We start from the raw sequence: 15,026 nt of genomic DNA, 5'->3' as shown, positions 1-15,026 counted from the left end.
ACCAACATTGGCATCCGGTTAAGCAACATCTCGATTTCAAAATTCTCATCCTTGTTTTCAAATCCCTCTATGGCCTTTGCTCTTCCAATCTCTGTAACCTCCTCCAACCCCACAACACTTCAAGATATCTGCACTCCTCAAATTCTGGCCTCTTGTGCATCACTGATTTTAATCGCTCCAACATTGGCAGCCTTGCCTTCAGCTGCCTAGGCCCTAAGCTCTGGAATTCCCTCCCTAAACCTCTCCGCTTCTCTACCTCTCTTTCCTTCATTAAGACTCTCATTAAAACCTACCTCTTTGACCAAGCTTTTGGTCATCTGCCCTAATATGTTGGCCAGTGTCAATTTTTGGGGGGATAAATCACCTGCTACAAACAAAATAAATAGTGCAAAACCGAATAAATCCAATCTCCCTAAAACCTTATAGGAAATATATGAAAGATGCCCGAGTGTGACTTTGAGTCTATAATCTCACCTCAGACTGTCAGCCGTGGCTTAATGGGCAGGACTCTTGCCTTTGAGTCAGAAGGTTGTGGGTTCAAGCCCCACTCCAGAGACTTGAGTACAAAATTTAGGCTGGCGCTTCTGTGCAGGACTGAGGGAGTGCTGCACTGTCAGAGGTACCATCTTTCAGATAAGATGTTAAATCAAGGCCCCATCTGCCCTCTCATGTGGACGGAAAAGATCTATTTGAAGAAGAGCAGGCCAGTTCCTCTGGTGGCCTGGCCAATATTCAGCCCTCAACCCAATACCTAAAGTAGATGATCTGGTTATTTATCTCATTGGGTCTTGGCTGTGTGCAAATGTCCTGCTGTGTTTCCTACATTACAACAGTGACTACATTTTAAAACGTACTTAATCGACGGTAAAGGCTTTGGATGTCCTGAGATCATGAAAGGCGCTGTATAAATGCAAGTTCTTTCTTTCAGAAATGGTTATAAAGAAGTGTATACAATAAGAAATAATTTAAATGGACAGAAAATTGGGTGGGCTCAATTGCAGGTGTGTGATCCTCACTGCTTGATTTTCCTTTATGCCCTGCACCCAGGTAGTCTTTTATGCCAAGTCTAAAACAGGAAAATCCACAGAGGCAATGTTTAGTTAACCCCAAATGAGTACAAGGTTAGAGGAGTGGTTTAACCAGTCAAAACAGAGTATTGGCAAATCCCTTGTTATTAGAAGTTTGTGGGAGGATCTAATTGAGGCAGTTAAAATGATTAAGGGACTATTTCCTCAGACGGGGAATCCAGAACAATGGGACATGATCTTAAAATTAGAGCTGGACCATTCAAGGAATGAAACCAGGAAGCACTTCTTCACACAAAAGGTTGTAGTAATCTGGAACTTGCTTCCTAAAAAAGGTTTGGATAATAGGTCTATTGAAATTTTCAAGCCTGATTTTTATTAGGCAAGGGTATCAAGGGATTTAAATCAAAGGCAGGTAAATGGAGTTGAGGTAGATAAGAACATAAGAATTAGGAACAGGAGTAGGCCATCTAGCCCCTCGAGCCTGCTCCGCCATTCAATAAGATCATGGCTGATCTGGTCGTGGACTCAGCTCCACTTACCCGCCCTCTCCCCGTAACCCTTAATTCCCTTATTGGATAAAAATCTATCTATCTTTGACTTGAAAACATTCAATGAGCCAGCCTCAACTGCTTCCTTTGGCAGAGAATTCCACAGATTCACAACCCTCTGGGAGAAGAAATTCTTTCTCAACTCGGTTTTAAATTGGCTCCTCCGTATTTTGAGGCTGTGCCCCCTAGTTCTAGTCTCCCCCACCAGTGGAAACAACCTCTCTGCCTCTATCTTGTCTATCCCTTTCATGATTTTAAATGTTTCTATAAGATCACCCCTCATCCTTCTGAACTCCAACGAGTAAAGACCCAGTCTACTCAATCTATCATCATAAGGTAACCCCCTCATTTCTGGAATCAGCCTAGTGAATCGTCTCTGTACCCCTTCCAAAGCTAGTATATCCTTCCTTAAGTAAGGTGACTAAAACTGCACGCAGTACTCCAGGTGCGGCCTTACCAATACCTTATACAGTTTCAGCAAGACCTCCCTGCTTTTGTACTCCATCCCTCTCGCAATGAAGGCCAACATTCCATTTGCCTTCCTGATTACCTGCTGCACCTGCAAACTAACCTTTTGGGATTCATGCACAAGGACGAGAGGTGGGCACCGGAGGGACTGGAGTGCATCATCACGCCCGGCAACCAAATTTTAATTTGATTTTACGTTTTAAAGTTTAATTTGTTTTAATTGCCGGTGCTTTTAGTGTCCCCTTCCCTTTTATAGGGGGCACCGGAGAAATTGTGATTTTAGTGCCCAAAAAAAACCCAAAAAAAAAACCAAAAACACAAAAAAAAACCAAAAAAAAAGGAAAAAAAGGGCCTTGTAAATGTCTGGTGTGTCACCCAGGTCGGGTGGCACAGTTTAATGTTTATGTTTTGCAGGTAGACTCTAAAAGAGTTTCATGCACAAGGACCCCCAGGTCCCTCTGCACCACAGCATGTTGTAATTTCTCCCCATTCAAATAATATTCCCTTTTACTGTTTTTTTTCCCCAAGGTGGATGACCTCACACTTTCCGACATTGTATTCCATCTGCCAAACCTTAGCCCATTCGCTTAACCTATCCAAATCTCCTTGCAGCCTCTCTGAGTCCTCTACACAACCCGCTTTCCCACTAATCTTAGTGTCATCTGCAAATTTTGTTGCACTACACTCTGTCCCCTCTTCTAGGTCATCTATGTATATTGTAAACAGTTGTGGTCCCAGCACTGATCCCTGTGGCACACCACTAACCACTGATTTCCAACCGGAAAAGGACCCATTTATCCCGACTCTCTGCTTTCTGATAGCCAGCCAATTCTCGATCCATGCTAATACATTTCCTCTGACTCCGCGTACCTTTATCTTCTGCAGTAACCTTTTGTGTGGCACCTTATCGAATGCCTTTTGGAAATCTAAATGCACCACATCCATCGGTACACCTCTATCGTTATATCCTCAAAGAATTCCAGTAAGTTAGTTAAACATGATTTCCCTTTCATGAATCCATGCTGCGTCTGCTTGATTGCACTATTCCTATCTAGATGTCCCGCTATTTCTTCCTTCATGATAGTTTCAAGCATTTTCCCCACTACAGATGTTAAACTAACCGGCCTATAGTTATCTGCCTTTTGCCTGCCCCCTTTTTTAAACAGAGGCGTTACATTAGCTGCTTTCCAATCCGCTGGTACCTCCCCAGAGTCCAGAGAATTTTGGTAGATTATAACGAATGCATCTGCTATAAATTCCGACATCTCTTTTAATACCCTGGGATGCATTTCATCAGGACCAGGGGACTTGTCTACCTTCAATCCCATTAGCCTGTCCAGCACTACCCCTCTAGTGATAGTGATTGTCTCAAGGTCCTCCCTTCCCACATTCCTGTGGCCTGCAAATTTTGGCATGGTTTTTGTGTCTTCCACTGTGAAGACCGAAGCAAAATAATTGTTTAAGGACTCAGCCATTTCCACATTTCCCATTATTAAATCCCCCTTTTCATCTTCCAACATTTACTTTAGTCACTCTTTTCCGTTTTATATATCTGTAAAAGCTTTTACTATCTGTTTTTATGTTTTGCGCAAGTTTACCTTCGTAATCTATCTTCCCTTTCCTTATTGCTTTTTTAGTCATTCTTTGCTGTTGCTTAAAATGTTCCCAATCCTCTAGTTTCCCACTAACCTTGGCCACCTTATACGCATTGGTCTTTGATTTGATACTTTCCTTTATTTCCTTGGTTATCCACGGCTGGTTATCCCTTCTCTTGCCGCCCTTCTTTTTCACTGGAATATATTTTTGTTGCGCACTATGAAAGAGCTCCTTAAAAGTCCTTCTTTGACCTTACAAAAGCCTTTGACACTGTCAACCGCGAGGGACTATGGAGCGTCGTCCTCCGTTTCGGCTGCCCCCAAAAGTTTGTCACCATCCTCCGCCTGCTCCACGATGACCTGCAAGCCGTGATCCTGACCAATGGATCCATCACAGACCCAATCTACGTCCGGATCGGGGTCAAGCAGGGCTGCGTCATCGTGCCAACCCTTTTCTCGATCTTCCTCGCTGCAATGCTCCACCTCACACTCAACAAGCTCCCTGCTCGAGTGGAACTGAATTACAGAACCAGTGCGAACCTGTTCAATCTTCGTCGTCTCCAAGCCAGATCCAAGACCACCCCATCCTCTATCATCGAACTACAGTACGCGGATGACGCTTGCGTCTGCGCACATTCAGAGACTGAACTTCAAGTCTTAGTCAACATCTTCACTGAGGTGTACGAAAGCATGGGCCTTACACTAAACAGATGAGCCATGACCATATTCAATGGTAGAACAGCTCAAATGGTTGAATGGCGTACCTCTGTTCCTATGGCCCCACTGTTTGTCGAGCTAGGACCACCCTACCCAATGGGGCACTGGCTTACAAGTCATCTCGGACTAAGTGGGAATGATCCCAGCCGTGGTCTTCTCAAGGTTCTGGTAGTAAGGCAGGCCGGCCAGTCATTAACACTGCTGTTAGTGCAGCAGACCTGCCGGGTTCAGGTATTGACTCTCTGAGAGGATTGACTTTGTTCCAATCTTCCATCACCAGGCATGCCATCTAGCAGCTTACTGAATCCCAAAGAGACTCTACTAACCTCTCCCCAAGGAGTATAGTCACCACTCGGTCATTCCACAAAGTGTCTGTTGAGCTCTTGCTAGGTGGACAACAGAGCTTACTATGAGCAGCATGACTCACCAAAAAGTGTTGTGACTGCATCCTCCTAATGACATTCTACAAACACTGTATCGCACTGAATGGTGGGTGCACCGATTGGTGGTGTGGAGCTTCACTATCAGCTAATTAACTCCTTAAGTCAATCACCGAACACTCTCAGTTCTAAATATATGAGTGAATAGTTTCAGTTCGGCATCCAGGTATCACTTCCTCATGGCTCTCATCTCAAAAGTTTTCTCATCAACTATAAAACAACCAATTGCATTTATATAGCACCTTTAAAGTAGTAAAAACATCCCAAGATGCTTCACAGGAGCGTTATCAGACAGGTCCATATTGCTGTTTATGCTCCACAAGAACCTCCTCCCACCCTTCTTCATTTAACCCCATCAACATATCCTATTCCTTTCTCCTCTGTGTGTTTACCTGGCTTCCCCTTAAATGCTAGTCACCTCAACTACTCCTTGTGGTAGTGAGTTCCACATTCTAACCACTCTTCGGATAAAGAAGTTACTACTGAATTCCGTATTGAATTTATTAGTGACTACCTTATATTGATGGTCTCTGTCATGTATCTCACATTACTGTATATAACTGTATCTTACCATGATATACATGACTGTAACTGGATATGACCTGTAACAATAAGCATACCTTATCACCAGGGGTGCACTTGCAAGAGACACTCCATACCTGTCCCACTGTGGTATATAAAGGGAGGTCTCAAGCAAGTGCAGCACTGGAGAGCTGGAATTAAAGGTGCAGGTCCTGAGTGACCTTGACTTCAACATGTGACTCATGTAAGTCAGTACATTAGAGTCAGGACTTAACAGTGACGACGAGGATGGGATCACGGAATCTACAGAATGGCTACCAACAGCTCAGATGAGAAATACAATGCTGGAGACAATTGGGATGACTTTATAGAAAGGCTCCAGCAAAGCTTCGTGACCAAAGACTGGCTGGGCGACGATAAGGCAGACAAGAGAAGAGCCTATCTCTTGACCAGCTGTGGCTCGAAAACATACGCTTTAATGAAAGACCTGCTGGCACCCGAGAAACCAGCAAGCAAGTCGTTTGAGGAGTTGAGCACACTGGTGAGAGACCACCTGAAGCCAACGAGCAGCCTACACATGGCCAGACACAGGTTCTACGACTTCAAAGCATACCCAACTTCGTGGCGGAACTTTGGAGGCTGGCTAGTTCATGTGAGTTCCCTGATGAACTAAGGAGAGAAGTACTGAGAGACTTTTTTATTGAAGGAATAGGCCATGCAGGCATATTCCGAAAGCTTATAGAGACTAAGAACTTGACTCTAGAGGCAGCAGCACTGGTTGCACAGACGTTCTTAGCAGGTGAAGAAGAAACGAGGCTGATCTATACTTCAGGTACGACAACCAACGAGGCATCGGAACAAGGGGTTCACATTGTGAAACAAACCGCTACCCCCACACATAGACAAAGGCAGGAGAGCAGGCCTTCAACTGCAGACAGTGGCGCCATAAGCCATCAAAATCAAGGGCCACATGAACGGCCGATCACACCTCATCAACCCACAATGCGAGCAATCAACAACAGAGAAGCTCAAGGGAGATCAGCCAGAAGCAGCTCATCCTTCGGAAACAATGGAAACGGTCTGTGTTGGAGATGTGGGGGAAGGCACTCAACCAGGGTGTGTCGATTTCAGCATGCCGTTTGCAGAAACTGCAACTACACAGGGCATCTGGCTCGCATGTGCAGAAAAACAGCAGCTCGGCTGGTATACGAATCGGAAGAGTCAGAAAGCGGACCAGAAGACGATTGGAACAGTGCACAGGACGCCAAGGTACAGCGAGTTAACATGATCAATGTCCACTGTTCTTACACCAAGACGCCTCCAATTATGATGAGGGTTCTACTCAACGGGATACCCGTCAACATGGAACTGGACACGGGGGCCAGTCAATCCCTCATGTGTGTTCAACAATTTGAACAGCTGTGGCCGCATAAAAGTAACAGACCAAAACTCACAAAGATCGACACCAAACTAAGGACCTATACTAAAGAAATCGTCCCAGTCCTTCGCAGCGCCATGCTCTCAGTCACACACAAAGGGATGGTGCACCGACTTTTCCTGTGGATTGTCCCCGGGGATCTCCCAGCCCTGTTGGGGAGAAGCTGGCTAGCAGAACTTAATTGGAAATGGGATGATGTTCACGCCATGTCGCCAGAGGAATGGACCTCGTGCTCAACAGTTCTAAGCCGTTTTGAACATCCTTTTCAGCTAGGTGTGGGCACCTTCAAAGGGGCTAAAGTTAGAATCTACATCACACAGAATGCCAGACGACCGGTCCATCACAAGGCTAGAGCTGTGCCTTATGTGATGAGAGAAAAGATTGAAAACGAACTGGACCGGCTTCTGCGGGAATTTCTCCCGTAGAATTCAGCGACTGGGCAAGCCCCATCATCCCCGTCATGAAGCCTGATGGATCCGTGCGAATCTGTGGGGATTACAAGTCTACCATAAACAGAGTCTCCCTACAGGACCAATACCCGCTGCCCAGAGCAGAGGACCTATTTGCCATGTTGGCTGGAGGAAAGCTTTTCTCGAAACTTGACCTCACATCTGCGTATATGACGCAAGAACTGACCGAAGAGTCTAAGCTACTCACCACCATCAACACACATCGAGGCCTTTTTGTGTACAATCGATGCCCATTCGGCATCAGGTCGGCAGCTGCTATATTCCAGCGCAACATGGAAAGTCTGCTCAAGTCCATCCCGGGGACGGTTGTGTTTCAAGATGACATACTCATCACGGGCAGGGACACCGACTCTCATCTCCGCAATCTTGAGGAAGTACTAAGTCGATTGGATCAGGTAGGCCTAAGAGTTAAGAAATCCAAGTGTCTGTTTCTCGCGCCTGAGGTTGAATTTTTGGGCAGAAGGATTGCCACTGATGGAATCCGCCCAACCGAATCCAAAACCGAAGCGGTTCGCCTGGCACCCAGGCCCCGGAATGTCTCGGAACTGCGCACCTTTCTCGGGCTACTCAATTAGTTTGGGAACTTTATGCAGAACTTGAGCACGCTGCTGGAGCCTCTCCATGTGCTACTCAGAAAGGGGTGCGATTGGTTTTGGGGGGACGCCCAAGAACGCGCCTTCAATAAGGCACGAAACCTTCTAAGTTCCAAGAATGTTTTAGCCCTTTTTGACCCAGGTAAAAAGTTAGTCCTTACGTGTGATGCGTCAGCGTATGGGGTCGGGTACGTTTTACAGCACATCAACGATGCAGGTGAATTGCAGCCCGTTGCTTATGCCTCCAGGTCACTTTCGCGGGCGGAGCGCGGGTACGGTATGGTTGAGAAGGAGGCGCTCGCGTGCGTGTACGGTGTCAAAAAGATGCACCAATACCTTTTCGGGGCCAAGTTTGCGTTAGAAACCGACCACAAACCCCTCACGTCCCTACTATCCGAGTGCAAGGAAATCAACGTCAACGCCTCGGCGCGCATTCAGTGGTGGGCACTCATGCTGGCAGCTTACGACTACACGATAAGGCACAGACCAGGCACAGACAACTGTGCCGACGCGCTTAGCAGGCTATCCCTGGCAACCACAGAAAGGTCCGACGAACAGGGCTGTGAAATGGTCATGGCAATCAATGCCTTTGAATCCACAGGTTCGCCCATGGCGGCTCGCCAAATCAGAGCCTGGACGACCAGCGACCCCACGTTATCTCTAGTTAAAAGATGCATTTTAATCGGTGACTGGGCAGAGGCTCGCGATGCCTGTCCCGAGGAGGTCAAACCTTTCCATAGGCGCATGCATGAACTCTCACTCAGGCAGACTGCCTGATGTGGGGCAGCCGCGTTGTTATGCCCTTATGAGTCAGGGAGGCATTTGTCCGGGAGCTCCATCACGAGCACCCGGGGATCGTCCTTATGAAGGCCATAGCCAGATCTCATGTCTGGTGGCCTGACATTGATGCGGACTTGGAGCTCTGTGTCCGTCGGTGCACCATTTGTGCCCAACTCAGTAATGCCCCCAGGAAGGCCCCCCTAAGCCCCTGGCCCTGGCCCACCAAACCATGGTCGCGGGTGCATGTAGACTCTGCGGGCCCATTCATGGGCAAAATGTTCCTCGTAGTCGTTGATGCATTTTCAAAATGGATCGAGTGCACCATTTTAAACTCGAGCACCACCTCCACCAGTGTGGAGAGCCTTAGAACCATGTTTGCAACGCACGGCATTCCTGACATATTGGTCAGTGATAATGGTCCATGCTTCACCAGCGCAGAATTTCACGATTTTATAGTTGACCACGGTATAAATCACGTTAAGACGGCACCTTTCGAGCCGGCCTCCAACGGCCAGGCGGAGCGAGCAGTGCAGGTCATTAAACAAGGCATGCTCAGAATCCAAGGTCCCATGCCACGCCTGTCGCGACTGCAGCTGGCATACAGATCTCGTCCGCATTCGTTGACTGGGGTTCCCTCCGCGCAACTATTGATGAAACGAACCTTAAGGACCAGGCTCTCGTTAATCCCCCAGACATGCATGAAATTGTTGAGGCTAAGCATCAAAAGCTAACTGAGTACCATGACTGAAATTCAAGGGGGAGGTGGAATGAGATAGGGGACAAAGTGTTTGTGCTAATCTATGGCCGGGGTCCCAAATGGCTTGCAAGGACAGTAACAGACAAAGAGGGAAACAGGCTACTGGTTGTACAAATGGACAATGGCCAAATCTGCCGGAGACATGTAGACCAAGTAAAAAGTAGATTCGCTGATAACACTGAAGAACCAGAGGCAGACTACAATGTGGAACTCACACCACACCTGGTGGACAGACAGATGGAACAACCTGAGGAAAGGGCAGTCTCAACAGACAGCCCAGACGAGATACCAGCAATCACACTGAATGAAACAGACAGCCCAGGCGAGATACCAGCAATCACACCGAATGAAAAACAGGCACCAAGGCAAACAACTGAACCACAACTAAGACGCTCCACGCGAGAGCGCAGACCACCTGAGAGACTGAATCTATAAAGGCAATAAGACCTTGGGGGAGGGTGATGCTTATTGTTACAGGTCATATCCAGTTACAGTCATGTATCTCACATTACTGTATATAACTGTATCTTACCATGCTATACATGACTGTAACTGGATATGACCTGTAACAATAAGCATACCTTACCACCAGGGGTGCACTTGCAGGAGACACTCCATACCTGTCCTACTGAGGTATATAAAGGGAGGTCTCAGGCAAGTGCAGCACTGGAGAGCTGGAATTAAAGGTGCAGAACCTGAATGACCTTGACTTCAGCATGTGTCTCATGTAAGTCAGTACATTAGAGTCAGGACTTAACAATCTTAGTTCTGGTTTCTCCCGCAAATGGAAACATCTCTGTATATACTCTATCAAACCCTTTCATAATCTTAAAGACCTCCATCAGTTCACCCCTCAGTCTTCAGCTGCAAAAGGATGACTCCTCCTCCAGATTACTTGCTGACAGGTTGGCGTGGGTATCTTTAATGTAGTAAAACATCCCAAAGTGCTTCAAAGGAGGATTATCTGACAACATTTGACACATAAGGAGGTATTAGATCAGATGACCAAAAGTTTGGTCAAAGGGATAGGTTTTAAGTGCCTTCAAAAGGGGGAGAGAGAAGAGGAGAGATTTAAGAACATAAGAAATAGGAGCAGGAGTAGGCCATACGACCCCTGGAGCCTGCTCCACTATTTAATAAGATCATGGCTGATCATCCACTCCACTTACCTGCCCGACCTCCATATCTCTTCATTCCCCTAGACTCCAAAAATCTCTCTCTCTCAGCCTTGAATATACTCAGAGACTCAGCATCCACAGCCCTCTGGGGCAGAGAATTCCAAAGATTCACAACCCTCTGAGTGAAGAAATTCCTCCTCATCTGTCTTAAATGGCCTTACCTGAGTCTGTGCCCCCTAGTTCTAGACAGGGGAAACAACCTCTCAGCATGTACCCTGTTAATCCCCTTCAAAATCTTGTATGTTTCAATAAGATCACCTTTCATTCTTCTAAACTCCAGAGAATATGGGCCTATTCTATACAATCTCTGATCATAAGGTAGCTCTCTCATCCCAGGAATCAATCTAGTGAACCTCCGTTGTAGCACCTCCAAGGCAAGTATATCCTTCCTTCTGCCACTTAATTGCCCACTCACTTAGTCTATATATCCCTTTGCAGACGCTTTGTGTTCTCCTCATAGCCTACTGTCCCACCTAGCTTTGCACCATCAGCAAACTTGGATACATTACACTCAGCCCCTTCATCTAGGTCATGAATGTAGATTGTAAATAGCTGAGGCCTGACCACTGATCCTTGCGGCAACCCACTAGTTACTGCCTGCCAACTTGAAAAAGACCCGTTTATCCCTATTCTCTGCTTTCTGCCCATTAATCAATCATCTGCATTACCTCCAAACCCATTATCCCTTATCTTGTGTAATAACCTTTTATGTGGCACCTTATCGAATGCCTTTTGGAAATCCAAATATTCAACATCCACTGGTTCTCTTTTAGATAATTTTAGACCCTGCTAGTTACATCCTCAAAAAACTCTAATAAATTTGTCAAACATGATTTCCCTTTCATAAAACCATGTTGACTCTGCCTAATCATGTTAAGTGCCCTGATACCACTTCCTTAACAATGGATTCCAACATTTTCCCGACGACTGATGTCTGGCTAACTGGCTTGTAGTTCCCCATTTTCTCTCTCCCTCTTTTCTTGAATAGCGGTGTTACAATTGCTACCTTCCAATCAGCTGGGACCGTTCTAGAATCTATGGAATTTTGAAAGATCAAAACCAATGCATTCACTATCTCTGCAGCCACCTCTTTTAGAACCCTAGGATGTAGGCCATCAAGTCCAGGGGATTTGTCGGATGAAGCACCCATCGTAGACTGGGTGTTGTGTAACGAGAGAGGATTAATTAGCAATCTTGTTGTGCGAGGCCCCTTGGGGAAGAGTAACCATAGTATGGTAGAATTATTCATTAAGATGGAGAGTGACACAGTTAATTCAGCAACTAGAGTCTTGAACTTAAAGAAAGGTAACTTCGATGCCATGAGACGTGAATTAGCTAGGATAGACTGGCAAATGATACTTAAAGGGTTGACGGTGGATAGGCAATGGCAGACAATAAAAGATCACATTGGTGAACTTCAACAATTGTACATCCCTGTCTGGCGTAAAACTAAAATAGGGAAGGTGGCTCAACCATGGCTAACAAGGGAAATTAGGGATAGTGTTAATTCCAAGGAAGAGGCATATAAATTGGCCAGAAAAAGCAGCAAACCTGAGGATTGGGAGAAATTTAGAATTCAGCAGAGGAGGATAAAGGTTTTAATTAGGAGGGGGGAAATAGAGCATGAGAGTAAGTTTGCAGGGAACATAAAAACTGACTGCAAAAGCTTCTATAGATATGTGAAAAGAAAAAGATTAGTGAAGACAAACGTAGGTCCCTTGCAGTCAGATTCAGGTGAATTTATAATGGGGAACAAAGAAATGGCTGACCAATTGAACAAATACTTTGGTTCTGTCTTCACTAAGGAAGACACAACTAACCTCCCGGAAATACTAGGGGACTGAGGGTCTAGGGAGATGGAGGAACTGAAGGACATCCTTATTAGTCAGGAAATTGTGTTAGGGAAATTGATGGGACTGAAGGCCGATAAATCCCCAGGGCCTGATATTCTGCATCCCAGAGTACTTAAGGAAGTGGCCCTAGAAATAGTGGATGCATTGGTGGTCATTTTCCAACATTCTATAGACTCTGGATCAGTTCCTATGGATTGAAATTATAGACCGGTTAGCCTGACTTCGATAGTGGGGAAAATGTTGGAATCAATTATTAAAGATGAAATAACAGCGCATTTGGAAAGCAGTGACGGGATCGGTCCAAGTCAGCATGGATTTATGAAAGGTAAATCATGCTTGACAAATCTTCTAGAATTTTTTGAAGATGTAACTAGTAGAGTGGACAAGGGAGAACCAGTGGATGTGGTGTATTCGGACTTTCAAAAGGCTTTTGACACGGTCCCACACAGGAGATTAGTGTGCAAAATTAAAGCACATGGTATTGGGGGGTTGGCAGACAGGAAGCAAAGAGTAGGAATAAACGGGTCCTTTTCAGAATGGCAGGCAGTGATTAGTGGGGTACCACAAGGTTCGGTGCTGGGACCCCGGCTATTTTCAATATACATTAATGCTTTAGACGAAGGCATTTGATGTAATATCTCCAAGTTTGCAGATGACACTAAGCTGGGTGGCAGTGTGAGCTGTGAGGAGGATGCTAAGAGGCTGCAGAGTGACTTAGACAGGTTAGGTGAGTGGGCAAATGCATGGCAGATGCAGTATAATGTAGATAAATGTGAGGTTATCCACTTTGGTGGCAAAAACAGGAAGGCAGAATATTATCTGAATGGTGACAGATTAGGAAAAGTAGAGATGCAACGAGACCTGGGTGTCATGGTACATCAGTCATTGAAAGTTGGCATGCAGGTACAGCAGGCGATGAAGAAGGCAAATGGCATCTTGACCTTCATAGCGAGAGGATTTGAGTATAGGAGCAGAGAGGTCTTACTGCAGTTGTACAGGGCCTTGGTGAGGCCACACCTTGAATATTGTGTACAGTTTTGGTCTCCTAATCTGAGGAAGGACATTCTTGCTATTGAGTGAGTGTAGCGAAGGTTCACCAGACTGATTCCCTGAATGGCAGGACTGACATATCGACTAGGCTTATATTCACTGGAATTTAGAAGAATGAGAGGGGTCTCATGGAAACATATAAAATTTTGACGGGACTGGACAGGTTAGATGCAGGAAGAATATTCCCGATGTTGGGGAAGTCCAGAACCAGGGGTCACAGTCTAAGGGTAAGGGGTAAAGCATTTAGGACCGAGATGAGGAGAAACTTCTTCACTCAGAGAATTGTGAAGCTGTGGAATTCTCTACCACAGAAAGTTGTTGAGGCCAGTTCGTTAGATATATTCAAAAGGGAGTTAGATTTGGCCCTTACGGCTAAAGGGATCAAGGGGTGTGGAGAGAAAGCAGGAATGGGGAACCAAAGTTGCAAAAATTATCAGCCATAATCATATTGAATGGTGGTGCAGGCTCGACAGCCGAATGGCCTACTCCTGCACCTATTTTCTATGTTTCTATGTTTAGTCCCATTAGTTTCTCTAGTACTTTTTCTCTACTTATATTAATTACATTAAGTTCCTCACCCTCATTCGACCCTTGGTTCCCCATCATTTTAGGTATCCTTGTACCTGTGAAGACAGATACAAAATATATGTTTAATGTTTCTGTCACTTCCTTCGTCCCCATAATAATTACTCCTGCCTCTGCCTCTAAGGGACCAATGTTTACTTTTGCTACTCTCTTCCTTTTTACATTTTTGTAGAAGCTCTTACAATCTATTTTTATATTTCTTGCTAGTTTTCTCTCATTGTCTATTTTTTCCCTTATCAATTTTTTGGTCATCCTTTGCTGGTTTTTGAAACTCTGCCAATCCTCAGGATTTCTACCAGTTTTTGCAAAATTATAAGCTTCTTCTTTCAATCTAATGCTATCCTTAACTTTTTTAGTTAGCCACGGATGGATTACCTTTCTGTGTAGTTTTAGTTTCTCAATGGAATGTATTTTTGTTAAGAATGATTAATTATTTCTTTAAATGCTAGCCACTGCTTATCTACTGCCGTACCATACCCTAGCATCAATCTGAGGGTGAACAACTGTTCACAACCAAGGTGTCATATTTGACCCTGAAATGAGTTTCCAACCACATATCCGTGGTACAACTAAAATTGCCTATTTCCACCTCCGATACGATTCATGCCTTTGTTACTAGACTTGACTACTCCAACTCACTCCTGGCCGGCCTCCCACATTCCCACACGATGTCTGCGCTGCTCAAATTCCGGCCTTTTCAAAATCCCTCATTATAACTGCTCAACCATCGGCGACCGTGCCTTCAGCTGCCTGGGCCCTATGCTCTGGAACTCCCTCCCTAAACCTCTCCGCCTCTCTACACCTCTTTCCTCCATTAAGACGCTCATTAAAACCTACCTCTTTAAACAAGCTTTTGATCATCTGCCTTAATTTCTTCTGTAGCTCGGTGTCAAATTTATCTGTAACACTGTTGTGAAGCGCCTTGGGACGTTTTACTATGTTAAAGACGCTATATAAATAAAAGTTATTCTTATTCTTATTCTTAATAATCTATTTTCCAATCT

The sequence above is a fragment of the Pristiophorus japonicus genome, chromosome 17 (assembly GCF_044704955.1).
Source record: "Pristiophorus japonicus isolate sPriJap1 chromosome 17, sPriJap1.hap1, whole genome shotgun sequence".
Classification (NCBI taxonomy): domain Eukaryota; kingdom Metazoa; phylum Chordata; class Chondrichthyes; family Pristiophoridae; genus Pristiophorus; species Pristiophorus japonicus.
The sequence above is the reverse complement of the archived record's forward strand: the minus strand, read 5'-3'. Positions refer to the sequence as shown.